The 27,806-nt window shown below is 55.2% G+C and overlaps 1 protein-coding gene and 1 long non-coding RNA gene across 7 annotated transcripts in view; both read right to left on the bottom strand.

Annotated features, from left to right (window-relative positions):
• Positions 1-5,211, bottom strand: part of PLXNA1 (plexin A1) — a 109,245-nt gene extending 104,034 nt beyond the window's left edge. Inside the window, exon 1 of one of the 5 annotated variants that reach the window (XM_040568860.1) lies at positions 5,075-5,211. The gene's annotated coding sequence lies outside the window, so the exon portion shown is untranslated. Of the gene's footprint in view, positions 1-162; positions 806-3,808; positions 3,947-5,074 lie in introns of those variants that run through there. The other 4 variants (XM_040568863.1, XM_040568862.1, XM_040568859.1 and 1 more) reach the window with 4 other exon arrangements.
• A 1,423-nt stretch (positions 5,212-6,634) lies between these two features.
• On the bottom strand, positions 6,635-27,778 carry LOC121075501. 2 transcript variants are annotated; one of them, XR_005822987.1, is made up of 7 exons: positions 23,099-27,778; positions 21,681-22,269; positions 19,335-19,843; positions 18,676-18,761; positions 13,994-14,102; positions 13,211-13,308; positions 6,635-12,364 (listed from the first exon to the last, which is right to left on the bottom strand). It is a non-coding gene; the product is annotated as an uncharacterized LOC121075501 (long non-coding RNA). The 2 variants fall into 2 exon arrangements; XR_005822986.1 differs by lacking the exon at positions 23,099-27,778 and adding an exon at positions 22,716-23,078.
• Between the last annotated feature and the right edge of the window lie 28 nt (positions 27,779-27,806).

Below are 27,806 nucleotides of genomic sequence, written 5' to 3'. Positions count from 1 at the left end.
ACCAGCCGAGCCGCGAGGTTATTTTTAAACTCCTAAAATATTTTTGGGTTTTCCTCTTCCCTTGTTGAAGCTAACAGTCTGCACAGGAAGACCGAAACAACTGCCTGTACATAAAGCGCGGCCGCGCACACAAAGCAAACAACTTATTGCCACTATAATTACCTTCGATGTTATCTGCGGCTCCGACAGGGTCGGCGTTCGCTGAAGGAAATGTGGTTTTCGCATCGCCCCGTGTCACCGCCGGCAGGAGATGATCCCTCCTGCCAGCCCCGCCGGGGGACCCGGTGCCACCAGCAGCACCCGGTGCCGGTGCCCAGGGCAGCGAGAGCGGGAGGCTGAAGGCAGCGAGCGCCCGGGCGCGGGGCCGCGGCGTGCAGGAGATCTCTTCCCTAAAGCCCGGCTGGTGTCTGCCTCTCCCCTCGCAGGGGATTTAGTTCTGCAAGGGCTCGAATATTTTGGCACGCGGGCAGGCGCTTAACCAAGCGCGTAAAGCAGAGGGGCTCGGAGAGCTGCTGCGATCGCACCGCCGCCGCGAGAGCCGCCTGGACCGGGGCCAGAGGCCCTGCACGGCCGAGGATCAGGCCCCTGGACACAGCGGGGCGAAAAAAACGCGAGGGATAAGAGAAAGCCTGGAGCCGGTTCAGGCGGCGAGGATCCGAGCTGACTTCCTGCTAATGGCATGAAAACAAGGCTCCTCCTAACCCCTCGCACGCCGGGCCGCAGCCCTGCTCCGGCGAACTCCAAAGAAAGCATGAATCACTCCACATTTATCAGCTCAAAACAGCCGAGCAATTAACGAGATTTTTTTTTTCCCCCTCCAGTATAATTATATACGTTTTAATGCAATTACCACCCCTGTATTTTGTACATTAAACAGTAGGCAACCACAGGAAGAGAGAGACTTTATTTTCCTTGGCTTAGCATTTCTGAAAATACCGGGGGATTGCAGAGCAGCCCCGGCAGAAGGGTTTATCTTCACGGGAGAAATGGGGGAGTGGATGGAAGATGGGAAGGGGCGGGAGGGATCCCCTGCAGGGAAAGCAGGGATCGCAGCGCCCGTACCCGCTGCCCTCCCGCCACCACTCACACCTCCACGGGGAAACGGCCCCGATGCCACGGGCAGGGCTCGGACCTGGCCTCAGCCTCTGAAAATCCACCTGGTCGTGGGTTACTCAACCCCCAGAGCCGAGGTCAATAGCCAGATTAAAGCTCCCGGGCAGCAGCACGGATAGCAAAGCGCGGTTAAACTGCCCAAATTGGATTACGAGCGCTCCGGGTCTCGGTGCCAAGTTGGCCGGCGGGCTGCGGGAGGAGAGGGGAGGCAGGCGCGGGCACCCAGAGCCCCGGGGCGAGCAGCCTCGCCGGGGAGGCAGAGGGGAGAACGGGGGAGGGCTGAGGCTGCTGCTCAGCACCAGCGGACGTGGAGGAGATGTCCTCTGCCCAGCAGGTCCTGAAGAGCCCGGCGCATGCCCAGCTGCAGTGTGCTCACCCAGGCACTTTCTCCCAGCGATAAAACTTCTTGGCACAGAGACCAACACGTGGGGCAGGGGTGAGCTGAACTGCGCTGCAAAGACCTGGCCTCACACCCGCACGGACAGAGGGGTCGCCCAAAACATCCCCCTCATGCCACTCAAGGAGACTTGAGGGCAGAAAGGAGCAAAAGCGTTTGTGTTCCTGCACCGGCCGCACAGCCCAGATGTGAAGTTCATACGCTCGAACATCTTGACACACAGGCAACAAGGAGGAGGTTTGCCAAGCCCTGGCTGAAGGGAAAAATAAACTCCGAGATGTTTTTAATTCAGGGTTTTAAATGGTGGCTTCCACCTGGAACAAAAGCTGGAGGCAGCCGCGGGATGCTCGGGCAAGGCACACAGACGGAGGCACCGCCCGGCTCTTGGCCACGCTCCGGCAGCAGGTCGAAGGCACACGTTTGGGCTGCCCAACACGCCAAAAACGGGGAAAACGAGCCGCGTCTGCCTGTGGCTGGCACGAAAACCACGGAGATTGGCCTGAGCTTTTCCCTTGAGACGTTTGCTCAAACCTGGCTTGCAAGCGCAGCCCAGGAAGGCGCTGGGGTACCTGCCTGTGCTTCCCTGCTGCGCCCTTCCCCGGGGCTAACACGGGGCACGGCCAAAGCTGCGTGCCACCAACGGTGCCGGAGCCCACGTGTGCCCTGCACAGCCCCACGACTGCAGCGGGAGGCTCCCGCAGCACGGCCCTGAGCGTGTCGGGGGCTGCAGCCAGCCAAGGAGGGGTTTGCCTCGAGCCCCAAGTCAAACCGGCCGCCCCGGCACTGACGCAAACGCTCGCTCCTCCCGACTTCACGCGGCGTCACGGAGCTCAGCACCCCTCCGGGAGAAGGACCCACGGCCACAGGAGGGAAGGGACCGGGGCCACGAGGAGCCACATTCACCTGTCCCCTGCCGTGCCCAGCCATAGGGCTGCTCACCAGCCAAAAACCAGCCAGGAGCACCCAGAGCTCTTCTGTACGGCACCACTGGTGCCTAACGACGCAATTTGGAGACGTAATTTGGAGACATTAGCAGACCACAGAGCAGCAGCTCAAGGTTTCCATGAATATAACCCCACCAGCCCCGGTCCCAAGCCCACGCAAACCTGGAACCTGCAGGCAGCGAGGGGAGGACCCAGCACCAGGGTGACCCGTGCCCCCTTCCCACGGCACAGAGGGACTGCAGCACCTCTGCCCCCTTCCCTTCTCCCCCCGACACGCCAGGGGTGCCGAAGCTGTCCCCCTGGGTGCCGAAGCTGTCACCAGGGGAGCCTTCATGCAGACAAAGCCCGGTGGGACCCAGCGGCAGCCGGATCCTGCAGGCACGGCTCCCCAGCTCGCAGGCAGCCCGGTGGCACAAGCGCTGCAGCACCGGGCTCCTCCGCCCAGGAATTCCCAGCTCGGGGCCGAGCGAAGCTCTCGCCGGTGGTTAACGCTACAGCCAGCAGCAAGTCAAGCAGCAACAAAGGCCCTGACCCGCACCGAGCCTAGAGAATAAGCACGCACAACTTTCCCCCATTAAGCCCGATCCGAGGGCCGGATCCTTCCCCTTTGCGCACGGGGTGGGGAAGGAGCAGCACAGCCACGGAGCCAAGCTGCCAGGCACCGCATTTACGCACCGGGAGCGGGGCTGGGGCCGGCCCCGAGCTCTGCCGGCGCTGCGGCTGGGCTGGCGTGCCGGCAGGGAGGAGGGGAGGCAGCCTCGGCGGCACGGCACGGCACGGCACGGCACGCAGCAGCACGGCTTTTATTGCCCTCTGCCATTTCAGCCTCTCGCCAGCCAGCCCCAGCCCCGCCGGAGTTCAGGGGAGTTTGGGAACGTGCCGCAGGGCCCGCTGCCTTCGGCAGGAAAAGTGCTTTGGTTTGCGGGCAGAGGCGAGGGCTGCCTGCCGTAGCTGCATGCGCAGCCCCAGCGCGCACCGAGGCTGATTGCTGTGCTCCGCTCCAAACCTTACGCACCCATAAAAAAAAAAAAAAAAAAAAAAAGAAAGCAAAGCAAAGCCAAGAGGGGAAACTTTAGGCCCTCCAGGCTATCCGTGCTCGCTGCACAAGAGCTCCGGCTGCGTGCGGTACCGACACCGCCACGCTACCAAACCCAACGCCCTCAAAACTTTGATTTTCCGAGCCGCACGACAAAGCCCAGCCGCCGAACGTACACCGAGCATCCGCCTGCAGCCCCATCGGGGAAGCGAGACACTCAGGCCGGGATGCGCCCGGTGTCCCCGCATCCCCCGAGCACGGATTTGGACCCCGAAATTCCTCAGCACCAGCGCAGCCCCGGCCGCCTCCGGCACGCACCCGCACCCCGCGAGCAGCAGCAGCAGCAGCCTCCCCTCCTCGCAGCCACTTCGGAAATTATCTGTACATCATCCGAGAGGCTCCTGCCCCACCGCTTCTCCTCAGCTCCTCCACGTTCCTACCGCATTTCGGTCGCCGGTGTCTCGAGCGAGAGACATGGAGCCGCTCGCTTTGCCCACTGAGCGGATACAAAAGACCCTGAGATTGTTCAGGAAGCAATTAGCCGCTGGTCGGAGGAAAATGGTGTTTTCAAATGGATAACCTTTGATGTAGTCAATAGCTTCGTCTCCTCCTTTTTTTTTTTTTTTTTTCTTTTTTCGGCCTCACACAAAAGAAACAGGGGGAAAAAAATAATAACAATAAAAAAAAAAAATCCGGCGAAAGGCTGGGAATTCGCTCCGACACAGCCCTCACTCAGCAAAAAGGGATCTGGCGGCGAGGCGGGGGAAGGCAGCCCGACAATGCAGCTCATCCGTCCAACTTTTCTCCCCTCCGCGTCCCGAAGCCCGCACGGAGGAGCGTGAATATTCATCTGCGGGTTAGCAGGTCCTGCTTTTGTTTTGTCCTCCCCGAAGCACGGCCGAGCGGGGGGAGCTAACAAGTGAGGTTAATGCCTGCCTTCTCCTCCCCATCCATCTCCTCCTTACCCAGTGACCTTCATGTTAAGCCCTGCTTACACCCCAGCCCCCCCACTCCCCCCCCCAGCGCTTCCATGGGGGCAGCTCTCAGCCCTCAGAGGCTGGGATTTGGGGTTTTTTGGGGGGGGATTTTCTTGCAGCGCAGCACCGGGGGGGGGAGTGGGGGGGACCGGGGGCACCCTCCCGTGCCCAGCCTCGGGGGGCACCGCCACGGAGGGGAGCGGGGAGGGCGGCAGCAGCCGCCGGGGGGGGCTCTGCCCCCCGACGGGGCTCTGCATCGGGGTGGGGGGGGGGGGGGAACCCGCCCGGCACCCCCCCGGCACCCCCGCAGCGACTCTGCGGCTTTGGGGATCCCAAAAAGCCCGAGCCCGGCCCCCAAAACCCGGCTGCGGGGTGGAGGGGGGGGGGGGCGCCGACCCCTGCCGGCCCCGCGGGGCGCAATGCGGGGCTGGCCTGGGGGGGGGGGGGGGGGGGGGGGGTTGGAGCCGCACCCCCTCCCCATTTCGCTTTTCTTTTAAAAAAAAAAAAAAAAAATGGGGGGGAGAGGAGGGGGTTGTGGGAAGCCTGATTTCACCCCCAAAATAAAAAATAAAACCGGCGGAGGAAAGTTGCCAGCCGGGTTACTCACGCCTCGGGTCCCCGCTGGCTTCAGCCCCGCCAGCCATAACCGCATTCCAGCCGGGGCCCGCCGCCGCCTCCTCCTCCTCCTCCTCCTCCTCCTCCTCCTCCTCCTTCCTCCTCTCCTCCTCCTCCTCCTCCTCCTCCTCCTCCTCCTCCTCCTCCTCCTCCGGCCGCGGCCCGCCGCCCTCCCGCCTGCCTCCCGCCGCCGCCGCCGCTGCCCCGCATGAATGGGCCGGCGGCGCGGGGCCCCGACGGAACGCCGCCCGCCGCGCGCCCCCGCCGCCGCGCGCACGCGCACGGCCGCGCCGCCGCTGCCAGCAACGGGGCCGGGGCCGGGGAAAAGGGGCGGCGGCGGCGGCGGCGGCGGCGGCGGAGCCCGGCCGAGCTCCAGGGGGCGCCCGCGGAGCACCGCGGGGAGAGGCGCGGCCCCGCCTTTGCTGCTCCGTCTTAAAAGGGCGATGGAGGCGGGTGGAGGGGGGGGGGAACGTGGGGCTGTGGGGAAAGGGGGGGGGCGGTCGGGGGATAGCGGGGGGTGGGCGAGGGTCGTCCGCAGGGTGTGTGGGGGGGGCTGCCCCGTGGTCTGTGTCTGCTCCTGAGGCGCTGCGTCCAAGCATGGGGCGGTGGGGACGGCGGCACGCGTGGCCCCTCGCTTGTGGAGCGCCCCAAAGCACCAGGCACGCAGCCATCTGTGCAGAATACGAGGGACAGAACGCTCATGGAAACCGTGGTGCAGAGAAGGAGGAGGGTTTGGGGGATATAACCCCCGTACGGGGCGGTGGAGGTCAGGGTGGTGCCGCTGCGCCCTCCTGCCCCACGGCCGCCTCAGGCTGCGGTGCCATGTTACGCCGTGCTGCCGTCTTGGACCCTGCGCATGGCCACCCTCATGAGGATGCCCAGGCTGGACCCACAAACCTAGACATGGCTCCCTCACAGACCTGCACATGGCTCCATCAGAGACCTAGACACAGCTCCCTCATGGCCCCTACGTACGGCTCCCTCACTGCCCTAGATGTGGTTCCCTCACAGCCCTACACATGGCTCCTTCACAACCCTAAACATGGCTCCCTCACAACCCTACACATGGCTCCCTCATGGCCCTACGCAAATCCCTCACGGCCCTACACATGGTTCCCCCAAGGCCCTACACACGGCTCCCTCACAGCCCTACACACGGCTCCCTCACAGCCCTACACACAGCCCTACACAGGGCTTCCTCACAGCCTCTCCCTCCGGGAGGGCCCGGCACAGCCTCCCCGGCCGCCCAGCCCAGCCCAGCCCAGCCCAGCCCAGCCCGGCGGCAGGGGCAGCGGGCGGCCGGGAGCCACCTCAGCGCAGCGCCGCCGGCCTGGCGGCCATCCTGCCGATAACGGCAGGACTTTGTTCTGCGGAGCTGCCAGCTCAGCATCTTTCCACTGGCACCGCGTCCACGCCGCTTACGACTAAAATCACAAAGGGGAAATATAGTAAAAGCCATAAAAGAGATGAATGGGTGGTCTGAGTTAATTATTTGTCTTTTTAAAACACGTTCAGCGCCAGCCATTTTTATCATCTTCATTATCCCCCTTTATTCATTTTTGCTTCGCACCAAGCCAGAGCACGGTTGCCCCATGCCCACGTACCCCATCCCCAGCACAGGACCACCCCGGTGTCCCTGCGTGGGTGTAGGCCCTGCAGAAACCAGTGACCATCCTCCTCTGCTCCTGCATCTCTCAGCTGGGAAGTGACCTTTTTAGAGGCAAACAGAACTAAATAAAGTCTTCATAATCAGGCCTGCACCTCCACTCCTTTCACCGGTGATATGTGGGATATAAATGGTGTGTAACCGCTCTCCTGCCAGGAGATGGAGTGGTGGATCACTGCAGCATGGGGGTGAATGATCTCCCCCAGCTTGGGGCTTCAATCTTAGTAGCCCTCCAGCCACAAAAACCCACAGCCCACCGAGATAACAGCCTCCAAACCCCGACCACAGGTCAGGTGGGCATCCAGGCACTAGCGCCATGAGGGCAATAGACACAGCTGGCTTGCTCGCCCAGGGCACAGCCAGCCAAACCTTTATCTCCACCAAACCGCATCACCAAGACACACTTTGCCCTTCAGCCTCATGTACACCATTGAATTTTGGAGTAGCCAGCCATCAGCTCTGCTGCAGTAATGCATATACTCACCTTGTGTGGACGTGTAGACATGCTCGTGGAGACCTCAGCCTCCAACGACTGACCACGTGCGCTTGCCTCCACCTGTACTAACAGATACAAGCACGTACACAGCTCCTTACCTGGGCTGAAGTAACCTTCATGAAGCCATGGAGACCAGGAAGCCTCCTTCAGCCAGCAGAGCCCAGAGGCTACTCTGGCCCTTGGGAGAGGACAACAAAGGAGAGCAGAAGGTTCCTGGTGAACCTCAGGAGCCAGAACAGAGAAGAAAAGTGGACCTTGGAGGCTCCAGCGAGGGTAGGAAGAGAGGATGGGGTGGAGAACAGGTGATTCAGACAAGTACGCCAGGCAAGGTGCTTTTTACTTCCAGCCCTCAGCACCAGTTGTGTCTTGCACAACGTCCACTCGAAAGCAAAGACGGCATCCCTAAGACTCAGACAAGAGGTCCCTTCCGACCCAAAGAGAGCCCTCTTCACAGGTTTTTCTTTTGTCTATCTCCCCACCCTGCCCTCGTCAACATCTGTCATGTGGAGGCCAGGAGCTGGGAGCTGTCATATTCCCCCTGAGACACCGGCGTCGGTGCCTGCCATTCTCCCACCTCTTATTTGTGCACAGGCACACATGGGGCCCAGACTTAAAAGCTTTTGAGACAGAGGAGAAAAGAACAAATCAGCTCGCTCTGATGGCAGGGAAGCGGCTGGGGTTTGGATCACTTCCCCCAGATTGAAAGAAGCGGTTCTCTTTTTTTTTTTCCTTCCCCTCCAAGAGACTAAATTTAGTGAATTCATTTCACATTAAAAACTTGTCAGGTATTCACATCCGAAGAGGCTGCTACTTGGGCCTCTCAGGGGAGTTAGCGAGACAGCGAAACCTCTTAAACGCATAAAGAAGAAGGGAGAGATATTCAGGCAGGCTCCCACCACCGCCTGTAAATCCGCTCGCTCTCAGGAGCGTTGCACGGGCACCTTGCTCTCTCGGCCACTATCTCGTGCTGCAGGCGTGGGGAAGAGGGGCGGATTATCCCTGTGCTCGCTCCGTGCGCAGGGCAGGATCACGCAGCCCCGCAAGGCTCCGACCATCTCTGCAGCTCCCCTTCCCCAGCTCAGCACCGGTGGGAGGGGAGCCCGAGCACCTTATTTTTGCTGAACGAGAGGGTGATGGATTGACAAAGTGGTGAGGAATGAAACCAAGGCGGAGGAGCTCAGAAGAGCTCAGGAAAGAGGCCTGGCACCCTGGCCACCAGCATGCCTCCAGCCATCCAGCAGCTTCCAAAGAGGTCCAGGCGCGACAGTGTCACCTGGGGACAGGCGGGTTCTCTAGGAGGCCTGGGCAGAATGATGACTGGCCACAGGGCTGTGGTTATACCTAGGGTTTTATTATTGCTTCAAGATTTTAGCAAACAGGGTAGGTTTTTGTCATCTACAGTTTCCAGTAGTTAGCATAGGTTATCGTTACTTTAGAAAATAGCACTGATTATGCAGAACATACTGCTGGAGGTCAGGAGCAGGGGGTTGCAGAGAGGAATAAAAACAGGCAAAAAAGAACAAGAGCCCCCATGCCAGGGGCCTGGGTGCACGGCAGGAACATTTCTGGGGTTCAGATGAGGTGGGGAGGAGACGTGGGCTTGCAGCAAACCACAGAGCCCACAGCACCCCACGGCCATCCCGATGGCTCGTCCAGCACCATGCCCAGAGATCAGGGGACCACGCTCATCACTCGTGGCTTTCCCCAGGGTCTGGGCAGCTCACCCCTGCAGCTGGCCCCTCGTTAGCTCTGAAAGCCTCGTCTTTTTGTCCTGCCTCTGATGGCTTTTTAATTGCTCTGCTCCCCCTCAGCCCTCGTGCCTCCTCATCCCCCTGCAGCTGACGAACCTCCGGGGACCGGCAGGCTCGGCCGTGCTCCCACGTGCCCCGAGGACAGCCGGCGTGAGTGGCACCTCAAAGGCACTCGGAATTTCAGAGCTCGGCGGGGCGCTGGGAGGAAGGTTTGAAGCAGAAGATGACTCCGTTCTCAGCTGGACCAAAACCACAGAGGTTACGAGTTCGGCTGGCTCGTTCTCATTATGCTAAAAGCATGCGGCTGACTCTGCACTTCTTACGCAGAACTTTGACCAAAATTACATTTAGAGACGATCTGTTCTCGGTGTGTCTGGTGCACTTTCCTATGTTAGTGAAGAGACCGAGGGGCATTTTGTTCTCTAAAAGCAGCCCGACAACTACCATGTAAAAAGAAACTAATTGGGAGAGGATTAGATCGCCAAAGAGAGCCAGAATAGATGGGAAAGCTGTTCCGCGCAGCTCACTGGGTTAATCCAGTCCAACTGAGTGGTGAGGGGCTATAAATAAGTGGCTAAATTTGTGATTTTTTCAACCATTTTCAGCTTCTGACTGCTAAAAATTTCCCATTGAGAACACAGGCTCCTGCATGGTGCACACAGGTCTTCAGGCACAGATCAGCTCCCCTGTTCACCTCCCGGGGACCACCTAAAATGGTTCCCTGAGAGTCTGCGACCACAGGTTTAAGCCCTCTGCGCTGAGCAGCGATGTGTGGGGATGGGACAAACCCAGTGCCCCTTTCCGCTGTGACATCTGGCTTCCCGGAGAGCAAACTTGATCTTTGGGGACATTCACACCCGTCCTCTGCAGCTCAGCTCCCAGGGCATCCTCTGAAAGGGAAGGGGCCTCGAGAGGAAATCGGTTCTGCACAGATGTCAGTGGTGGGGCTTTTTCTCTCCTCCTGTCCTCGCAGACATCGTTGCTAATAAAGAACTAGGGAGCGGAAAGCCTGGGCAGACAGGCTGGGGAGGCAGCACGGTGCCCAAACAGAGGGTTTGTCAAAGTTTTCCAGGAGGCGTCAGCAGCTCTTTAAGCTTCTTGACAGCCAGGATAACAAAATGTGTCTGCAGAGCTCTGGGGATCCAGACTGAAATTAAAATGGGTAATGAATAGAGCCATTTTTCAGGGGATCACAGCTGCAAACGCAGGCAGGGCCAGCAGGCAAAAGGCACTGGAGAGGCACATGGGGAAGGGACGTGGGGTGGCATGGGGGCTGTCATTCCTCCTCTCCCCGGCCCGCCTGGCGAGGAGGGCACTTTGCTGCCTGCTTTTATCCCGTGCCTGCTGCTACGGACGCCCTCTGGATCCACAGGCGCCCGCAAAGCATCGCTGATGAACGGCCCCTTCCTCCGCCCCGCTGTGCTTATGTTCCTTGAAATGGGGAATTTTCTATTAGAGGCCTCGGCGGGCAGGCAGCGCTGCCGTTAATTACAGCGAGAAGCTCCCCTGGCCGGGGCTGGGAAGGGAGAGGTCAGCCGGGCACAGGAGGTCACCTGGAAGGAGGGAGGAGGATTGGAGGAAAGAGAGGTCTGGGAGCCCTGTGATTTCTCCAGCCTGCTGGGCCGGGAGCGATGCACCCAGTGGTTTGGGAAGGGGGTCCCTGCTGTGAGTGTTTTGGTGCTGGGATGGGTGTGAGATGTGCTGGGGTGTTCCTGCGAGGTCTCGCAGGTCTGCGGTGGGAGCTCCAGGAGCTGGTGGGACCCAGAGAAGGACAAGCAGCATGGTGGGAGAGGACGGACACCCAGAAGGACGTGTCTTGAAGAAGCTCTGCTCCTCTCCAAGCTCCCTAAAGACTTGCCTGCCCCATGACTGCTTATCCCTCACCTGACAATGACCTGACATGCACCAGTCCTTCCCTCAGCTCTTCCCCAGGTGGGAGGGAGCCCCTGCAGAGCCCCCCCCCAGCCATACCTTCATGGGTGAGCTTCTTCCCGGCTCCTCCATCCCTTTGCCCGTGACTCACAACGGCGCTTAATTAGCAGGAAGCCTGATGCAGACACCTGTCAGCTCCTGGGAGACAACCAGCATTTCACGTTAGCTGCCCCGGGGCTGCTCGGCAGGAACAGCTCTCTCTCCGTATTGATATTCCTTCATCTCAGCCTATTTTCCAAGCCGTCAAGCTGCCATCTCAACCCTCCCAGGCCCGGGGAGAGCATCCTCGTGTCCGTCAGCTCCTGGACTCCGATCCCACCTTTGCAGCCACTGCCGAACCACTTTGTGCTTCCTCCCGGCAGCCCGAGGGCTCCCTGCTAAGCAAATCAGACATCCCTTGATGAATAACATCCAGGCTTCCCTGCGCAGCGGGAACCAAAAGCAGACAGGCCTGACTTCGAGTCGGGGCAACTTTGAAGGGAAGAAAGAAAGTCACTTCCTGACTACACCGCTCCGCAGAGAGCCTGAGGGGCACGGCACCGTCCCCCGCCCGGCACCGCGGACGTGGTGCCACCGCCCCGGCCCCGCTGTTTGGGGGCTCCCACCCCGCCAGGAGACGGAGCAGAAGCCGGGCAGAGATGCCCGCTGGAGCCCACGTGGCTGCTTTGATTTGTTGCAGCCTGCAGAAGGGCGCAGCGCGATCATCGGCGTGTTGAGCGCTGGTGGCATTCGGTGACTCAGCTGCACGTCACGGCCAGCTGCAGCAGGTTCCGTGGCATTTTCCTGGGGGAGGAGGGAGGGAGGGGGCAGGCAGGGGTTTGCTGTCAGCCTTGCAGATAGGAAAAGGCAAGACAGATTCACCCAACGGCTTTAAAGGAGGTGTAAAGAGCCCCCCTGTTCATTGCAGCAGATGTTGACTCTGAAACCTAATGGTTGCGGATGGCGACTGTAGGTCAGGGCTCACCGATTCAGCTGGGACCAGGCAGCGCATCCCTCCTGGGGAAAGTCAGAGCCCCCTCCAGCCCCCGTGCTGCAGCCACCTTGCTGCTGCTCGCTCCCACCTGCCCTATTTCCTCCCTGAACACCCTTTTTACGCAGCCCTTTCTCCACCTCGTGCAGAGGAGGCAGGAAATGACAATTAAGACCAGATGCTGCACCAGCAAGACTAAAACCGAGCCCCCTGTTCTCCCCGTCACCTCCTTTCAGGAGACAGGGTTTGTACTAGGGAAAGGACCCGTGGGTTGTAGGGCAGCGTGTTCACATCTGCCACATCTGCCCCTACTCCTAGGTGCCATGCTCCGTCTCCCAGGCTGGCTGTCTCCTCCACCATCCACGTCAGCAGAAAGACGAACACCAAATCCTCCGGAGTTGAGAAATTCATCTCCTCCACGTGGGACAAGCGGGCGGCCACGAGACGCCAAGGAGCCCCTTCGTTTTCTCCAGTGCCCATGTAAAATTAAAACGGACAAGGAAGAAGCTGCTGTAAATAATGCAGTTGTTGTGCACTACACGGCTTATAGAGTGCATATTCATTGTCTAGTCTTATTTAAAGAAACCCAGCCCTGCCTGCATCATTAAAAATGCATCCTGGTTTCAGCTTCACCCCGCACACACTCACCGCTGTGAAGCAGGTGGCTCGGTGGCTGTTTTCGTGCCTTCCTGCTCTCAGCTGCTCCTGGGCAGCCCCATGCTGGTATGAGCGAGGCCTCCGGGTCACATAAAAAATTCACGCGCCTGGCACCAGGCGCTTTGCATCCCTCTGCTCCCCGCTCCTCCCTCGCACCTGGGCCTGGGCCGGCAGCAGGACTCGGGGCTGGCTCTCCGAGACACCAGCAGCAGCCTCCAAGCCAGTGAGGGATGCTAACGAGAGTGGCAGAGCCCCAGCCCGGCCAAAGCAGAAATCCCTCCGCTTTCTCATTCTGCTCGTAAGAGGACTTCGGTGCTTTGAGGTGCTAGGCTTAGCCAATACAAAGAGCACCACCTCCTGGCACTGCACCTCCCGGCCTGCTCCGCGCACGCAGCGAGGTGCTGAGCATCGCCTGCACCCCAAAGCAGGTCAGCCCCCAAGCAGGGAGGCCACTTTGGTTCCCTGTGCTCAGCACCAAGCACGGGTTCATCAGTGCTGGGAAGCCCCACTTCTGGTGGGGCTGCCCCCTGCCCTCCTTCTGGACAGTTTTAGCTCTCCCTGGTGTGCCCGCCTTGCTCGCACCCTGCAGGGTGTTAGTGAGTGGTGGGAGCTGAGCCCCTGGGGAGGCTGTTTCCCTACAGCCTCCTCCTGCCTACCTGGGGATGGCAGCGAAGAATCGGGCCCCTTCGGAAACAGCAGGCTACGGCGTCGTGTTTGCTCTTCATTGTCATTCCAGGGACATGTCGCACAGCTCCTGGCAGGCACCAAAAAAGAAGCACCCTTGGTGCTCCAGAAATGGAGCAGGGCTGCAGGCAGTGGGCCGAGGAGGAGCCAGGAGAAGCCCAGCACCCGGGCACCCCGAGCTCCCGAAGGGACGGGTGGCACACGCGGTGGCACTTTGCTGCAGGAGCTGGGCACCTCGGAGCAGCCAGGCCACCCGCGGGGCACAGCACGGGCACCTCCAGGCACCCACAACCCAGAGCCAAGGGGGCTCCTCGGGGAGCTGGGGGAGCCCGCGTGGTTTCCAGCCCCGACCAGAGCCCCCATCCCTCCCAATCCCCCATCGCTGGACCACGCGCCTGCCGCCGGCTGAGCCCTCCGCATCCCCCACGGAGCAGCTCCTCCGGAGACACTGCAAGAAAACCTGGGAGATAACGCATGCCTGCGACGTTAGCAATTAAGGAACATTAATTATAATAATAATAATTATCACAAAATAGCATTTTTATGGCACAATATTATGCTGAAGGATTTACAACATACTGAATCATGAAGTTCGTAATTAAAGTTATTTTAGTTTCTAATTCCGCTTTAATTTTATTCAATAAAAGATATGATAAATATACCTTAAAAAAATGCAGAAACCATTACTTAAGACAATTTGCCTATACAGGGATGTGATATTGCAGCACAGAGATCCCCTGAGAAGCATCACACACCTCGGCGAGGATGAAATGTCCGGCCCTGTGAACGACATGGCAGGGCGTCCGGGCTCCAGTTCCCATCCGCGAGCCACCGGAGATGGATTTTTAAGTCACCGTGTTTCTCCTGGGGAGAAATGGGGGGAAATGGTGAGCGTGGCATCAGTGGGGCAGGTCCCAATGGGTTGCTGGGCCCCACAGGAGTCCTGGCCATCACCACCCCACGTGCGACGTGCTGCCTGGACGGAGTGGGGACATTTCACTAGCTCTGACTTCAAGTCGTGCACCTGTAACAGTGGGCAGGAAAGAAAGAGCAAAGAAAAAGCTTCAAATCCAATCTGCCCCAGCCTTGAGCTTCTTATTTTCCCCCTCAACTTTATTCCATCAGAAAATGGTGACTTGCTAAAGGCTTTTACAAAAAAAAAAAAAAAAAGGAAAAAAAACACCAGAAACCTGCGACTGTTTTGATGAACATTCATCACCACGGTAAGGGAAAAAAAAAAAAAAGAGACAGGAAAATTCTTTAGACATGGTTGAAGAGCCGTGTCTTGGCGGAGAAGAGCCTGATATTTCCATTTTAAAAGGATGTTTCATTTCCATTTTTAAAATAAACTCCGCAATATTAAAGATGCCAAAATCAGAGTAAGAAGGCTGGCGCTTACCAAGGCAGAACTCTCCGACTGCCCCGTATCGTGCCGCACGGGAACTTCAAGCGGAAAGCCTGTCAGCTCTCTGTGGAACGAGATACATTTCAAAACCTCAGATTCTCCCCCAAAATAAACCTGCGCTTTGCTGGACCCACACCAGAGCCTGCCAGCACCTGAAGCCTCTCTGGAGCCGGAGATGGGGCCCGGCACCACCGGGAAGTGAGGGAGCCCTCGCTGCCGGTGACTTCATTTCTTCATCATTAATTTAAGTGCTTCTGTACCAACTGCTGCCCGCCGGGGCCTCCCAAACACGGCTTATCTACCTCGGTGCGGACGCAGGAAACATTACAAGCGGGTCCGGGAGCCGCTGCGTCCTGGCGCTCTGACATCCTGTAATGAGGGCTGGTTTGGGAGGCGACCAGGGCAGCACGGATTCCCAGAAAAGCAGCGGAGCTGCTGGCAGGAGATGCTGGCACCGGCAGTCCCAGACAGAGCGGGACCCAGCGTCAGCCGGGAGGAAGGCAGGAGTCCCCGCAAGGCAGAGCAGGGATGGTGGGCGTGCAAGCGAAGGAAGGGCAGGAGCTTTAACTAAAAGGCACCTAAATTACTAGCAAGGCCTCTAATTGATTCTGGGAGAGTGATTTCTAAATTATATCCTGACGTGTTCACTGCAATCAATAAATGCATTAAAGCGAAGGAGGCTGCAAGCCCGCTGCTTGCGCTGCTCGCTGCTGTCCCCGCAGCGGTGCCAGGTGGGTCCCCGCAGAGGTGCGGGCTCCCCAAAACTCCTTCAGGTCACTGCACGGCTCGCTGGCGGAGACAGAACCAGCCCGGTACTTCCACTGCAACCCGGTGCTCCTTCGCCTCTCGTCCTGCTCCCCGTCTCCTCTCCTGGCTACTCCTCACAGGGCTGTTGGGCCTGGAAAAACAAGAGGTGCAGAGCCGTCCTTCCAGCAAGGATGTGCCAGAAATCCTGAAAAGCTCAGCTGCCTGCATATTTTGGGATGGCAGATTTAGGGAGGGGTTTAGCACCCTTAGGAAGGGCTTTCATGATGTGAAGCGGCAGCCCAGAAGTTCCCTCTCTCCGTGCTCGCTTCCCTGGCAAATCCCCACTACCCGAAGGGAGCGCTGGGAGCTGGGGAAACAAAAGCGACTACAGACACTTCAGCCTATTTATAAAAAAAGTTTACAAAACGATGAGTGAAAGACAGTTAATGATGCATAGTACAGTTAGTGCCAGGGAAAATGCTCTAAATTAAAGTCCTCAAATATGAAAAGAAGCAGCATTTAATAAGACAGTTAATGTATGTTATTTAAATGTCACTTCATTATTAAAAGTGTATATTTTTTGAGGTTTAATAACCATGTAATTGAGGCATCTTTTCTATAGTTAAACCTTGGCAAATATGTTTTTCATAATTAGCTGGTATTTATTTAACATGCAATAACTATCCCATTAAATTTAATGACTTCAATTAATAGGTACAGAGGGGCCTTTTTTAATGTCAATATGTATTCTTAAAGACGGCTGGCAGCGCGGCGCCGTGAGGGAGCTCGGCTACCTGGGGGTGACCGGGGCACGCAGGACACCACGGCCAGGAGTATTCATTAGCCGGGCATGCTCATTAGCCGGGCTGCTAATGGGCACGTGGCCCCTGCCGCTCGCAGATGGGAAAGGGGAGCTGCAGGGCACAAGGAGGGTGATGCCAGCGGGCACCCCATGGGGACCCCAAACCTGCCAGACACCTTCTCACACAGCCCCACGGCCAGGCACAAGCCCGAAAGGCAAATTTTGCCACTGGTGGTGAAACCAGAAGGGCTCAGCCCGGCGTGGCCTCGGCTGAGCCTCGTAGCCTAAATTAGCAAATAGTCCAGGGTAAATTAACTCCTTTAACAAACCATCCAGTACGGAGTTATTAACCAGCTTGTAATAAAGCCCAGCACGAGGCTGTGCACACTGCAATCCGTCTGGGCTCCAGGCTGTAAAAACCCATGCAATTAGGGAGGGAATCTCCATCACGCAGGTGGGCTGCCAGCCTCCATCACCCCAGCACCTCCCAGTCCCCCAGGTGCTCCCCCTGGGTCCCCAAACACCTCTTCTGCATCCTTCGGGCCCCTGCAGTCCCAGTAGCCCCGTGTGCTCCCTCCTGCCCAGCCCCAGTCGCTCAGGACCCCACAGACATCCAGGTCCCACTGCCGGCTCCCCGTGGACATCACCAGTGGACCAGGGACTGGGATTTGCCAAGTCCCTGCTAACCACAGACCTGAGCCCATCACCAGCTGCTGAAAGGTAGGCACCGAACGCTTTTTCATTTTCTTCTTATTGCGTTTTAAACATTTGTTCAATAAGAATAAAATCAGAGAGATTAAACCTTCACCCGACACGGGGCACCTGTCTTGAGAAAGATCAAACCGGCTGCGCAGCGCTGCACACGGGGAGGTCGGGATGCTGCTGGCGATGGGGGCTGCAGCTTCCAGTACACGAAGGGACGGTGCTGAGGGACGATGCATCCCCAAACCTGGACCAGAAACCCACTGTGGGTAGCATCGAGCTGCGTTTTCTTCCCAGCCCCGTGCTGTTGGTGCAGATACCAGCAACCAGCGAGGGCCTTTCCCTGCCAGGGAGCGGGGCTGCGATTGACCTGAGCAGGCAGGGCTCGAGCAGAGCCCGGTGTGGGGGTCCTGCAGCGACCCGCCGGGAGGCAGAGCGGGGAAAGGCGCACGTCTCCCTGCCCTGCAAGCTGCGAAGCGCAATCAGAACAGAGAGAGCATAAACCCTCAGAAACCAATTACCGCCTGCAAGAAGCGACGCGCTAAAAATACCTCGCCTTGCTGCTCCAGTGAAGGTGCCGGGGAGCAGAACCACAGCAGCTGGCCCTGGGGCACCCCAAAGCTCCGATGGCCGAGGGCAGCACAGCCCCTGAGTGGGCTCTGTGGGGCAGCCGGCCCCACACGGAGCTGGGGGACCCCAGAGCCCCCCGGTGCCCCTCAGCCAGGGATGTGATGCTAGATGCGGGCACCAGGCCGTGTCCTCCTGTCTCACCGGCTGGTTAGATGACACCAAAAGGACCCGCTCACTGCCTCAGTGCCTCCTTACCATGGGAAACCCAACAAAAAGTATCTGAGGCCATTTCCAGGGCACGGCCAGAACTCCTCAGGCAGCGAGCGGACCTGGGAACCGTGTGTCCCCACACAGCTCCCCTCACACCCAGTGACGTGCCCGCAGCACCGTGCATGGCAGCGGCTGTACGTGCTTGTCTGTCCCATTCGCAGCCAAGAAGCAAGACACAGCGGTGGTCAGCAAACACCTTTTAATTATGGAATTGATGATTAGGGATACCATCGGCTGCTCTGACGGCTGCCACAGGCAGTCCGCGGATGGGGATCCCTCAGCACCCCCAGCTATTGCCTTGACCCTGCTCCCCCCTTCTCAGGGCTGATCCAGCACCGGGCTCCTGGTGCTAATTATAAATAAAAATCCCAAGCGCCATTCTGCTTTTAAATTCAAACGTGCAACACGGCCCTGAAGGAAACCGGGGATTCGGGCAAGGAGGCGGGCAGCGCTGCCCTTCCCCTCAGCCCGAGCCGCCGCCATTTGCGCGGCACGGGGCGGGCACCGCGGCCTCCCCGGGGCTCTCCGCGGCCGCCGCCCTCAGCACCGGGCCCTTCCCCTTCCTCGGGCCGGGCCCGGGACCAGGGGCGGCCGCAGGGGGCTCGGCGAGGCCTCGGTACCGGCTCAGAGCCCCGCGGAGCTCGGCCCCGGGGCCCCGGCCCACAGCCGGGGCGGCAGCGCCACCTGGTGCCGCCTGACGGGGGGCTCCGGGCCCGGCCCCCTCACGGGGGGCAGCCCACGGGGGGCTCCCCCATCCCGCTGTCGGGGCACAGACCCCCACACAGCCCAGCCCCACGTCCCCACAGCCCCACTTTGGGGTACCCCAAAAGCAGAGGGGCCCCAAAAGGAGCCCCCCCCGTACCTCATAATACCCCCCCGGTAAGGAACGTGGTGAGGGAGGGAGGGGGGAAGAAATCTGCTTCGCAAATTACGGCTCGTACCAAATGTCCCTTCTTATCAAGACTGGACGGGTATTCAATTTTCTCTTCAAACGCCTGCCTTCTGAAATGGTAATAGAATTTCAAATCTAGGGGAAAAGGGAGGGGAAAAAACTGAATATGCAAGGATTAACAATGAGAGAGAGAGACAAAGGGAGAAATTATACCAAAAAAATATAGTCGGAGCCTTTGCAGGAATTAATTAAATACAAATTTAAAGAGAAAATTAACAGTCTCATGCTTAGGAGGGGGGAGAAAAGGGATATTTTCTGAGTTTAATTAACCTTTTTTTGCCAAGAATAAAGAGGAAGGGGGAAGGGAGAGCAGAGACTCCTAATTGTTTGGGCTCGCAGGAGATGCCAGCGGGGTCGGGGGCTGCCCACGCGGGGTCGGGGGCTGCGTGGGTCCGGCTCGAGCACGTGTCGGGGCCGTGTGTGCATACAGAGCTCGGCTGCTGGGCCTGAAAGGTCACTTGATGCAGAGGGGAGTAGGAGGAGTGGGGAAGAGCCCCGGGTCCCCCGCTGCCAGGCGGCTGACGGGGGGCACACATCCCCTCCTGGGGCTGGGGAGCACTGGGTGGCACGGGGAGGGGGCTGGTGGCAGGGGACGGCTCCAGATCTCCGTCCCTGTGCTCCCACCAGCCCTGTTTGGAGGTCGGGTACCTGTGGTGCTTGGCAGCATCGGTCAGCGAGCAACAGCCTGGGGGTAGGATGGGTGGTTGGAGCAGCTGGGTGTCAAATTAATGCCTGACGAGGAGCCCCTCCCAGTCTGCACACAGGTGCTGCCAGGTTATGAGCACCGTGAACCAGTGAAGCAGACATGTTGCAAGGACTCATCACAGGTAACGTCCTTCAGCTGCCGCCCGTGGAAGTCCTGCAGCCCCACACCACCACAGGGCTCCCCACGGTGCGTGCAGAGCCCCCTCCTCGCCCTCTGCCCCACAACGGTACCATCACCCATCACATACATGGGCAGTGATACCGAGGGATACAGCAGAGCTGTTTTTCATGTGGAGGTCAGCTTTGCTAAAGCCTGGTGTGATGGAAGGAGAAATCCATCATTTGCAGCCTGGCAGCTTCGGAAAGGGCAGGACAAACAGCTGGGTATCAGTGCTGGTCTGGCCCCGCCAGCGCAGCACCGTCGAGGACGAACACATGGGATGCAGATTAGCCTGGAAGCGGGACAGGTGATTAATAAGTTAAACCCAACACCAGCACACGTTTGTTTAACAAACTTGGCCCCTTATCTGTCCAGGAATAGATTGCAAAATTATTCAAGAGTCTTCAGTGTAAATTGTTCTTAGTATAAGGATTGTTTAAATTGCAAACTGGGAATATTACAGTGAAGTGTACAAGGTATGTGGTAAATTATGTAACCAATTTGTGTAATTTATAAATTGAGTTACATAAATTAGCTAAACAACATACAGCATGAATGTCAAATTGTCACAATAATAGCTCAACATCAGATTAACTTGAGGATTAATCCAGACAGTACGAAGTCTGGATATAACAAATAAATATCAAATTGTATACCAACAGCTCAAGCTAGAACGTTATTGGCATCAATAAAACACAAACACTCAATTACTCACGGGGCAAAAAAAAAAAAAAAAAGAAAAAAAAGGAGGCAGAGACAGCAGCATCAGTTTGCAGAGCTATCCTCAGCCCCCGTACCCTGGATGCTATTTTTCCCCAAGGTAACAGTCAAAGGTTTATTTCTACCACTTCTTTTTTCATGAGCACTTTCCCTCCTCTCCCAAAAACTCAGACTCAGCACAAGCAAGACAGCGCTGGGCCAGGCTTGGCCCTTTTGGACACACGCAGAGGCATCGTGAGATGAAAGGTTCTCTTGCAGTCTGCAGGTAGAGCCTTGTTCTAACTTGAAAACCCAGAAAGGTTTTTTTTGGGAGGATTCGTGGAGATGTGGAATAACAAGAGAAAATGTTACAGACCGGTTTATAAATTGCTTAGCCTAAAATAGAAGGCTGGGTGGAAATAACTCCTCTGGACCAAAGCACAGAGAGCCAGGAGCTTTGCCTGGGGAGCCCTGGCTGACAGTAGCGGGGTTGAGCCACGTTTCCTACTTCTTGCTGCACTGCCCACATTCACAGTGAATGCTAAAGGCTTCCGAGTTTCAGAATCTTTTACCTTGTACTCCTTATTAAGATTTAATTTTCTTTCAAGTTAAGAATGGCACAGTTCTGTCTCCCAAGATGATCTGTGATTATACTGTCATCTACTTGCCCAGGAATGCTGGAAGGTCTGTAGCAGTGTTAAAGCATCAACTTTCAATCCCAGGGGTGACTAGGAAGTGATCTACAGCACAGTTCCCTCTAAGCACAACTTATTAAAAACCTCCTCTGCTAATAGGTGGCCTTGGTTTTCCCAGAGAGCTGTGATGGCTTGGGTCTCCCAGGCAATCGCACAAGGTAAGCACTGGTGGGCAGTGACCATGGTCGTGCTCAGAAGGATGATATAAGATCGACATAAAATTACGGTGGGCACCTGGGCCTCGTTTTTCTGTGTGATTCCTTGCACTGCCAAACAAAGATTTTTAGCCAGCAGCAACAGAACCATGCTTTGGAACAACTAACCCATTGGTCACACGGAAAAAACAAACGTACCTCTTTCTCCTGATGCCACACTTGTATACTGTCACCTTGACATCAGATTCCTATAACCTATATAGGTCTAACCCCATTAATTGGCTGAAAATACCCTTGAACAAAACTACCCGAGTTTTACATCAGCAAGGAGCAATGCAGGACCACCTGCAGCACCCAAAGATGATGTTTTTTTCTTTGAGGAGCCAAAGAACCAGACTCTGCTGTCTGAGGGTGCTTCCAAGAAGATTATCGGCTTAGACTCGAGCTGAATTTCTCTCCTCTGCCTGTTTGGACACAGACTAAACTGTGACCCTTTCCTTCAGGCTGCACAGTTCATTTTCCTGGCAAGGGGGAGGTGAGGCCAACCACTGGCGGGGTGGAACTGACAGCTGACACTCACCTTTCATGGCTGGGTTTCATTAGGACTGCAGGGAAAGCAGCCACCGAGTATATTAAAGGCATTACTGTGGGTATTCCATTCTCTAAATTGCCCCCCCAGCCTGGGAACGGACACTTCAGGGTACCAGAAGTCACTACATAAAACAGTAAGAACACAGTAGGAAAATAAAGAGCTGAGCATTTTCTCATTTTTTAACATCTTCATCTCAAAGACCCCCCCCAGCACTGCGCAAGCACCCGATTTAGGTTTGGAATAAGCCCCCAGGTAAGCCTCAGGTTAGACAACCCAGCCCTCCGAGGCAGCCAGTGCCACTAGAGCCTTCTGCTGTGCCCCGTCCCACCGCCGAGCTCTGAGACACGATCGCGGAGCCGTGCCAGGGAGCAGCAGCACCCTCGTGGCAAAAGGTGGCTTCGGAAACCTGCAACGCACGGGGATGCCGGGCTCAGCCTACATGCAGCGCGGGGCATCACAGCTGTACAGCGCTGATCCATTTAATCCAATAAACGGCGGTCCAAGGAAGTTATCATGAGTTGGCAACGGCACGCTGGAAGCTCAGGAGTAGAGGGAAAAAGTCGCAGCACAAAGAAAGCTTGCAAAAGAAAAATAAGTAAATAAGGATTAAAGGGACTATGAAGGCTGTTTCATTGAAGCAGCCCATAAAGAGCAATTTCTCTTTCTTTTGTAAGCTTTTATTTTTGCCGATATGATTTAAGCTAAGTCCTGAACTGGCATTTCCCCCCCGGCTCGTTAAGAGCCACAAAGCTTCGTCACAGTCACCAGCCAGGCTTCTTCAGCAGTTGAAAGGCTACTGAAGGAAAAGTAAAGAATTAATTTTTAAAAAGCCACACTCGCTCACTGCTTTATCAAATGGCAAAAACTCAAATCTCTCCCTTGGTTCAGCCGCTCGGAGGGGGAATGCACGGCAGCCCTGGCAGAGTTCCTGTTTACTTGTTTTATGACGGTTGTAACGAGGAACCCATTAAATTAATAGCCGTGCTTTATTTTTAATGTTATGTTTAGCTAATCCTGACTTACAGTGGCACTCCCCATTCATAGAAAATAAAAATCAAACTCGCTATGACGATGGACTCCATCACCGAGAGAATGGATACAGAAGGATGTTCAAGCAGTCGTAGGAGGGAAAAAATAACACCCTTTTCATTCTTGCTGAGGGAGTGTCACTCATGTCCCTCAGCTGGTGCCCATTATAGAAATTAGCTCAGGCAGTTCAAGAACTAAATAATACAAAACCCATCTAAAGCTGCAAGAAAAATAATTGGCAGATGGAGCCATTCCAGCACCTCGGCGAGTGCCCAGCACCACGCGGCAGAACAGAGCCCCTCGTGTCCCGCACCCGCGAGCAGCAGCCCCTCGGAGCGGGGCTCCGGGCAGCCTCACGGCACGAGAGCTGAGCTTACCCCAGCACCGGGGGTGCTCTCGTTGCCTGCAGGGTTTGAGTTCTCCACTCACACACCTCAGAATACGTACGCAGGTTAAGGATGCAATCGGTCAAGGCGTACCCAAGATAGCACACAGCTGCTTGCATGGGGCTCTTGGAAAGCAGCAGCTGCCCCAGAGCAGGAACAGCCCACGGAAATGAGTCCTTACTGCTACAGAAACCAGACATTTAAAAGGCCCAGCAGCAGAGAACCCAAAAGGATTCCGAGTTTCCAATGTGATGCTCAGAAAGCCGAGGCTGAACAATGCTTCCTAGAGCTGCTCCGAGCCCTAGGTCATTTCCTACTTGGCAGCCTGGGTGACCCACTGTTTTTTTCTGACCTTAAACAGTGCTGATAACTAAAAAAAAATATATATATATCTGTACAGAAAAAAAATGGAAATGTACTTAGCTGCATGCACCAGTTTGCTGTAAATGTTAGCAGTAGGAGATAGGAGACGAAGACAACTTCCTCCACAGCTATCAACCCAATGTTAACTCAATATTCAAGGAGGATTTTGAAATTTAAAATTGAGTTTAATGGATCCATAAGAAGGTGAGCGGATCCTAAGTCTCCAAAAAGACCTTTGTAAGCCAATGAGCTTTGATTGAGCTCATGTTAATTAGTAAATCTGTCCCAAAGATAGCAGAAATTGTATTTATTTATAAACAAATTTCCTGAAAACAAAGGAGTGGGCAAGGCAGGAGCCCAAACTCCCCCCCCCAGTCCCTCAGCAACAAGTCCTTCATTCTACATAGAGCCTTGCAGGGGCAGTAAGACAAGCACTATCAGCAAACATCTCATAATACTTTGCACAAAAGGAACTGCTGGATCAAGCACAAGCTCCTCCACCGAGGGAGAGCAGGAAGAACATCTAATTTAGGCCATTTGCAAGGGGAAACCAGCTTCAGGTGCAGCTTGTTACACGCCCCGGAGGGAGCAGCTGATTTCATCTTCGACTTGGAAACTAAACTTTGTTTGCTGCTCTCCCGAGCTGGATGACAAAGGAAAGTTCTTTGCCAAGTGCTTGCTGACCTCTGTAAAAAGTCTGAAAAGAGCACGTGTGTCATTAAATTCAAGGCACTTTTGACATGGAGCCCTCCTGAGACCAACAGCTGCTCCGTTTGCTCCCTCTAGCTTTGCCCCAGGCTGTGCAACTACCACTCTGCCGGCGTAATTAACACCGGGCGGGAGGCGGAGGGGCATCATTACTGCCCTGAACAAGCTCAGCATGCAGACGACTACTGGTCCAGGCTAATCACTTCAGTCCACATCACCCTTCAGTCTCCCAGCACATCAGCCTAGGAGACCTGGGGAAGTGATGGGAAGCCAAGGCGTGCACAAAGAGCAGAGTGATAAGGCTGACAGATAAGGAGGTCATGAGAATTGGTGCAGGAATATCACATCCATCTCCTCCAAGGACAATAAAAATAAAAATATAAAACTAAAAAGGAGAGCAGGTGTGGGGCTACGGACCCGCAGGGCTCTGAACAGCCCATCAGGCTGCCACAAGTTTCCTGGGGTGCTGCGCCAGCTGAAAAGAGAAAAGGGTGCGACAGCTCCCTGGGGTGGCAGAAAGAGCTGTTGCAGTTGTAGGCTGTATTTTAACCAGGTGCATCTAATTACAGCAGCTGTTAGAGGCATTGGGAAGGAAGGAGAGGAGAGGAGAGTCCTTGTATCGATTCTGCTTCTAACCTGAAAAGACCAAGTAACCAGGCAAACTGAAGAACGTGGTCCCGAGATGCGCAGAAGGCTGGCAATGAAGTGTTTTAAGGGAATCAGACGTAAACAATTTAGCGACAAGCTACAGACAAACACTTTTAACCAGTTTGGAAATAAAAAATAACAACAACCCGAAAGACAAATGGAAAAATTCTGCCTAGGAAAGGAGCGCACAGCACGAGATCACAGGATTCAGCAGACTATAAAATAAGAAATGAGACTTACTCTTCTCCCCCTACAGCTACACAAAACCCTCCTACATAGATTACAGACACGCTTGGCAATTGCCTTCTTCCTCCAGCCTCTCTTGTTGTGGACAAGGCAGAGTTGGTAGAAGCCTGAATGCAGAGAGGATATTAGATAAAACATCTTGCAAAGCCAAGTGTGAAATATTAACAACAGGAGGCAATGGGTTGTGTTTATATGCAAGATCACAAATTTGGTGGTTAGAGAGCCTGAGATGTCCTTGCACGCTGGAATCTCAAAGTGCTTGTTGAATGTTTCATTTAAAAAGCTATTGAAGCCTACTGGAAAATTTCTATCAGTTCTGTTATTTGCTCTATCTCCTCTAACTTTGTTGTTTGTGTTCTTTTTCCTTCCCACAACACCAAGAAATTATGCACAAATAAAAAGGTTGTTCCTTCATTCATCTGGCCAGTTTTAAAACAATTCCTACTTGTAAAGCGGGCACTCTGAAAACCTGTATTTTTATATGAAATTACCACAATTCTGCACACTGCAGATGAATTACTGGATGCATTCGTACACACAATTACCCAATTTGCACACAGAACTGCAAAAACTGAGCAGGCAAAATGGACATGCAGCTGTTCGGCTGAATGGAGCATCGAGCTGAACTGCATCTGGCATTGGGCAGTTTGGGTTTTAGTAGGTGGAAAAGGTCACGGATATTCCTGGGCACGAAAGAGCTCCTTTTCATCCAGCACGTGCAGCACAGACAGCAGTGTGGCTCACTGCCCGTACCCCACCTCAAACTTGCCTTGGAGGGAACTGCCTCCAATTCAGCTTCTACAAAAGACTCAGCCCGTGCTTATCCTTGTTGTCCAAGCTTCCCATTAATGCCAACTGCGACGGTGGCTGTGTGATAAGGACATCTATTCAACACTGGCCACCAGGCACCAGCAATAACGATCTCTCCTACTCTGGAATGTAACTGACACCTGCTGTCACAATCCTGCATGGAAAAAAAAAATGCTCTGGATATCCAACAAGCAGTCAAGGAGAAACAGAAGGAGAGGGAGCTTAAGAGCAGATGTGGGGCTTCTTCCTTCTTTGCAAGGGCCTCAGTAATACGGTAGCAGGGGAAAAAAAGAGTAAGAATAGTAGCAGGGGAAAAAAATACACTCAAAGCTGTGCTACCTGTAGATTTTTTACTCAGGTGGCTTCTAAGGCTCCACAAACTGACTCTCATCTTTGGTAGTTTCCCATTGACATCTCTCCTCATCATGTTTCTCCCGAGGCTCAGATATTTAAGCTGACGATCAGGGCAACAGCAGCAACAGAACCACTCATGGGCCCTATGCAACACCAAAGGAAGGGGCTGCCTGGAAGGCAGACAGGACCGCAATCCCCACAACACAGGATCACCAGGAAGTTTGCAGATGTTCATCAGAGAGTATCCAAAATCAAACCTAGCATGGCCGGACAGGATTTTCCAACTCTAAGGCTACACGATGAACTAACTTCTGACCTCAGAAGCCACCAGAGGCTGAGGGTTAGGCAAGCCAGTACTGAAGTGGGATGATGTGCAAGAGGTGTATTTTCAACTAATAATCAAGCGGTCTCTCGTCTGGAGGTGCTGGATGGCCTGAGAGTGCCACTCTGTCCTTGCTGGTCTGCAAAACAGCCACAGTGCACCTGGCCAACATTAGCTGGAGATGTTACATTTATGATTTTATGGCTGAATTTTTTTCCCCTACCCTCTATCAATTGAGTTCATTGTCTGAACGATCACATCTGTTTATGTTCCACAGACACCTGCATATCTTGAGATGACAGCAACTCCCTGAATGCTGTAATCAGTTATTTCTCAACAGAGGAATTGCCAATTTGGTAAATAAAGCTCATTATAAAAGAACATGGAAATGTATTACAGTTGCCTAACAGAGAAAATTGTCCAGCGCCGCCACATAATCAGCCCTGGCATCACAGTCCCCCCCAATTTAGGGCAGCTGAAATAATGACATGCAAATAACTCATGCCAAAGTAACACTGGATGGGGGTAAGAGGAAAATGAGGAAGAGACAAAATAGGTATTTTTCTCTTCAGACCAACAATAATTTAAAATCTAGTCAGTGACAGGCCTTGCTGCTCCAAATTCCCACACACGGTGTCAGAAGTCCTGCGGCTCTGCAGAACCTGACTATCACAAGCGGATCCAAAAGCCAGCATGGCAGCCACAGCAGAAGCCCACCCAATGCTGCTACATCAGGTGTGAGTGTACAAAGTGCCCTACTTTGGTTTGGAAACTTCTCTTTCTTCCTTTGGGGACAGCAAGTTTGACCCGCGCAGTGATAAAAAGCTGGAACTTTCGCAAGATCTGAGACTAACGATGAGCCACGGGTAGGCAAACACTTCTGAGGAAGGAGAGAGTTGTGGCATCAATGCTCCAGAAGAAGGAAAGGAATTTTGTTGCTTCAACAAAGATATGAAGCTCTAAACTGCTGCATAAAGGAAAGAGACAAAGCAGAATGTAACAGAGAAAACAGTTCTCAGCCCCCCTCATCCATTTTCATAAACACTGCCTTCAACTCTGACATGACCTCCAAAAATTCACGTTCACGTTCTTCAGAATCTGTCAGCTACAAAGAGGACACGAGCAGCAAACTGCCAAATGGAGGAGAGGCCACAGCCAGAGAAAGGGGATGAAGTTACCAAGCTAGACCTGCTCCCCTGTTTTGCTGACAGGTCCTTAGCAAATCTGTTGCACCTACCTCTTGGAGGA

The sequence above is a fragment of the Cygnus olor genome, chromosome 10, assembly GCF_009769625.2.
Source record: "Cygnus olor isolate bCygOlo1 chromosome 10, bCygOlo1.pri.v2, whole genome shotgun sequence".
Taxonomy (NCBI): Eukaryota; Metazoa; Chordata; class Aves; order Anseriformes; family Anatidae; genus Cygnus; species Cygnus olor.
The sequence above is the reverse complement of the archived record's forward strand: the minus strand, read 5'-3'. Positions and strand labels throughout refer to the sequence as shown.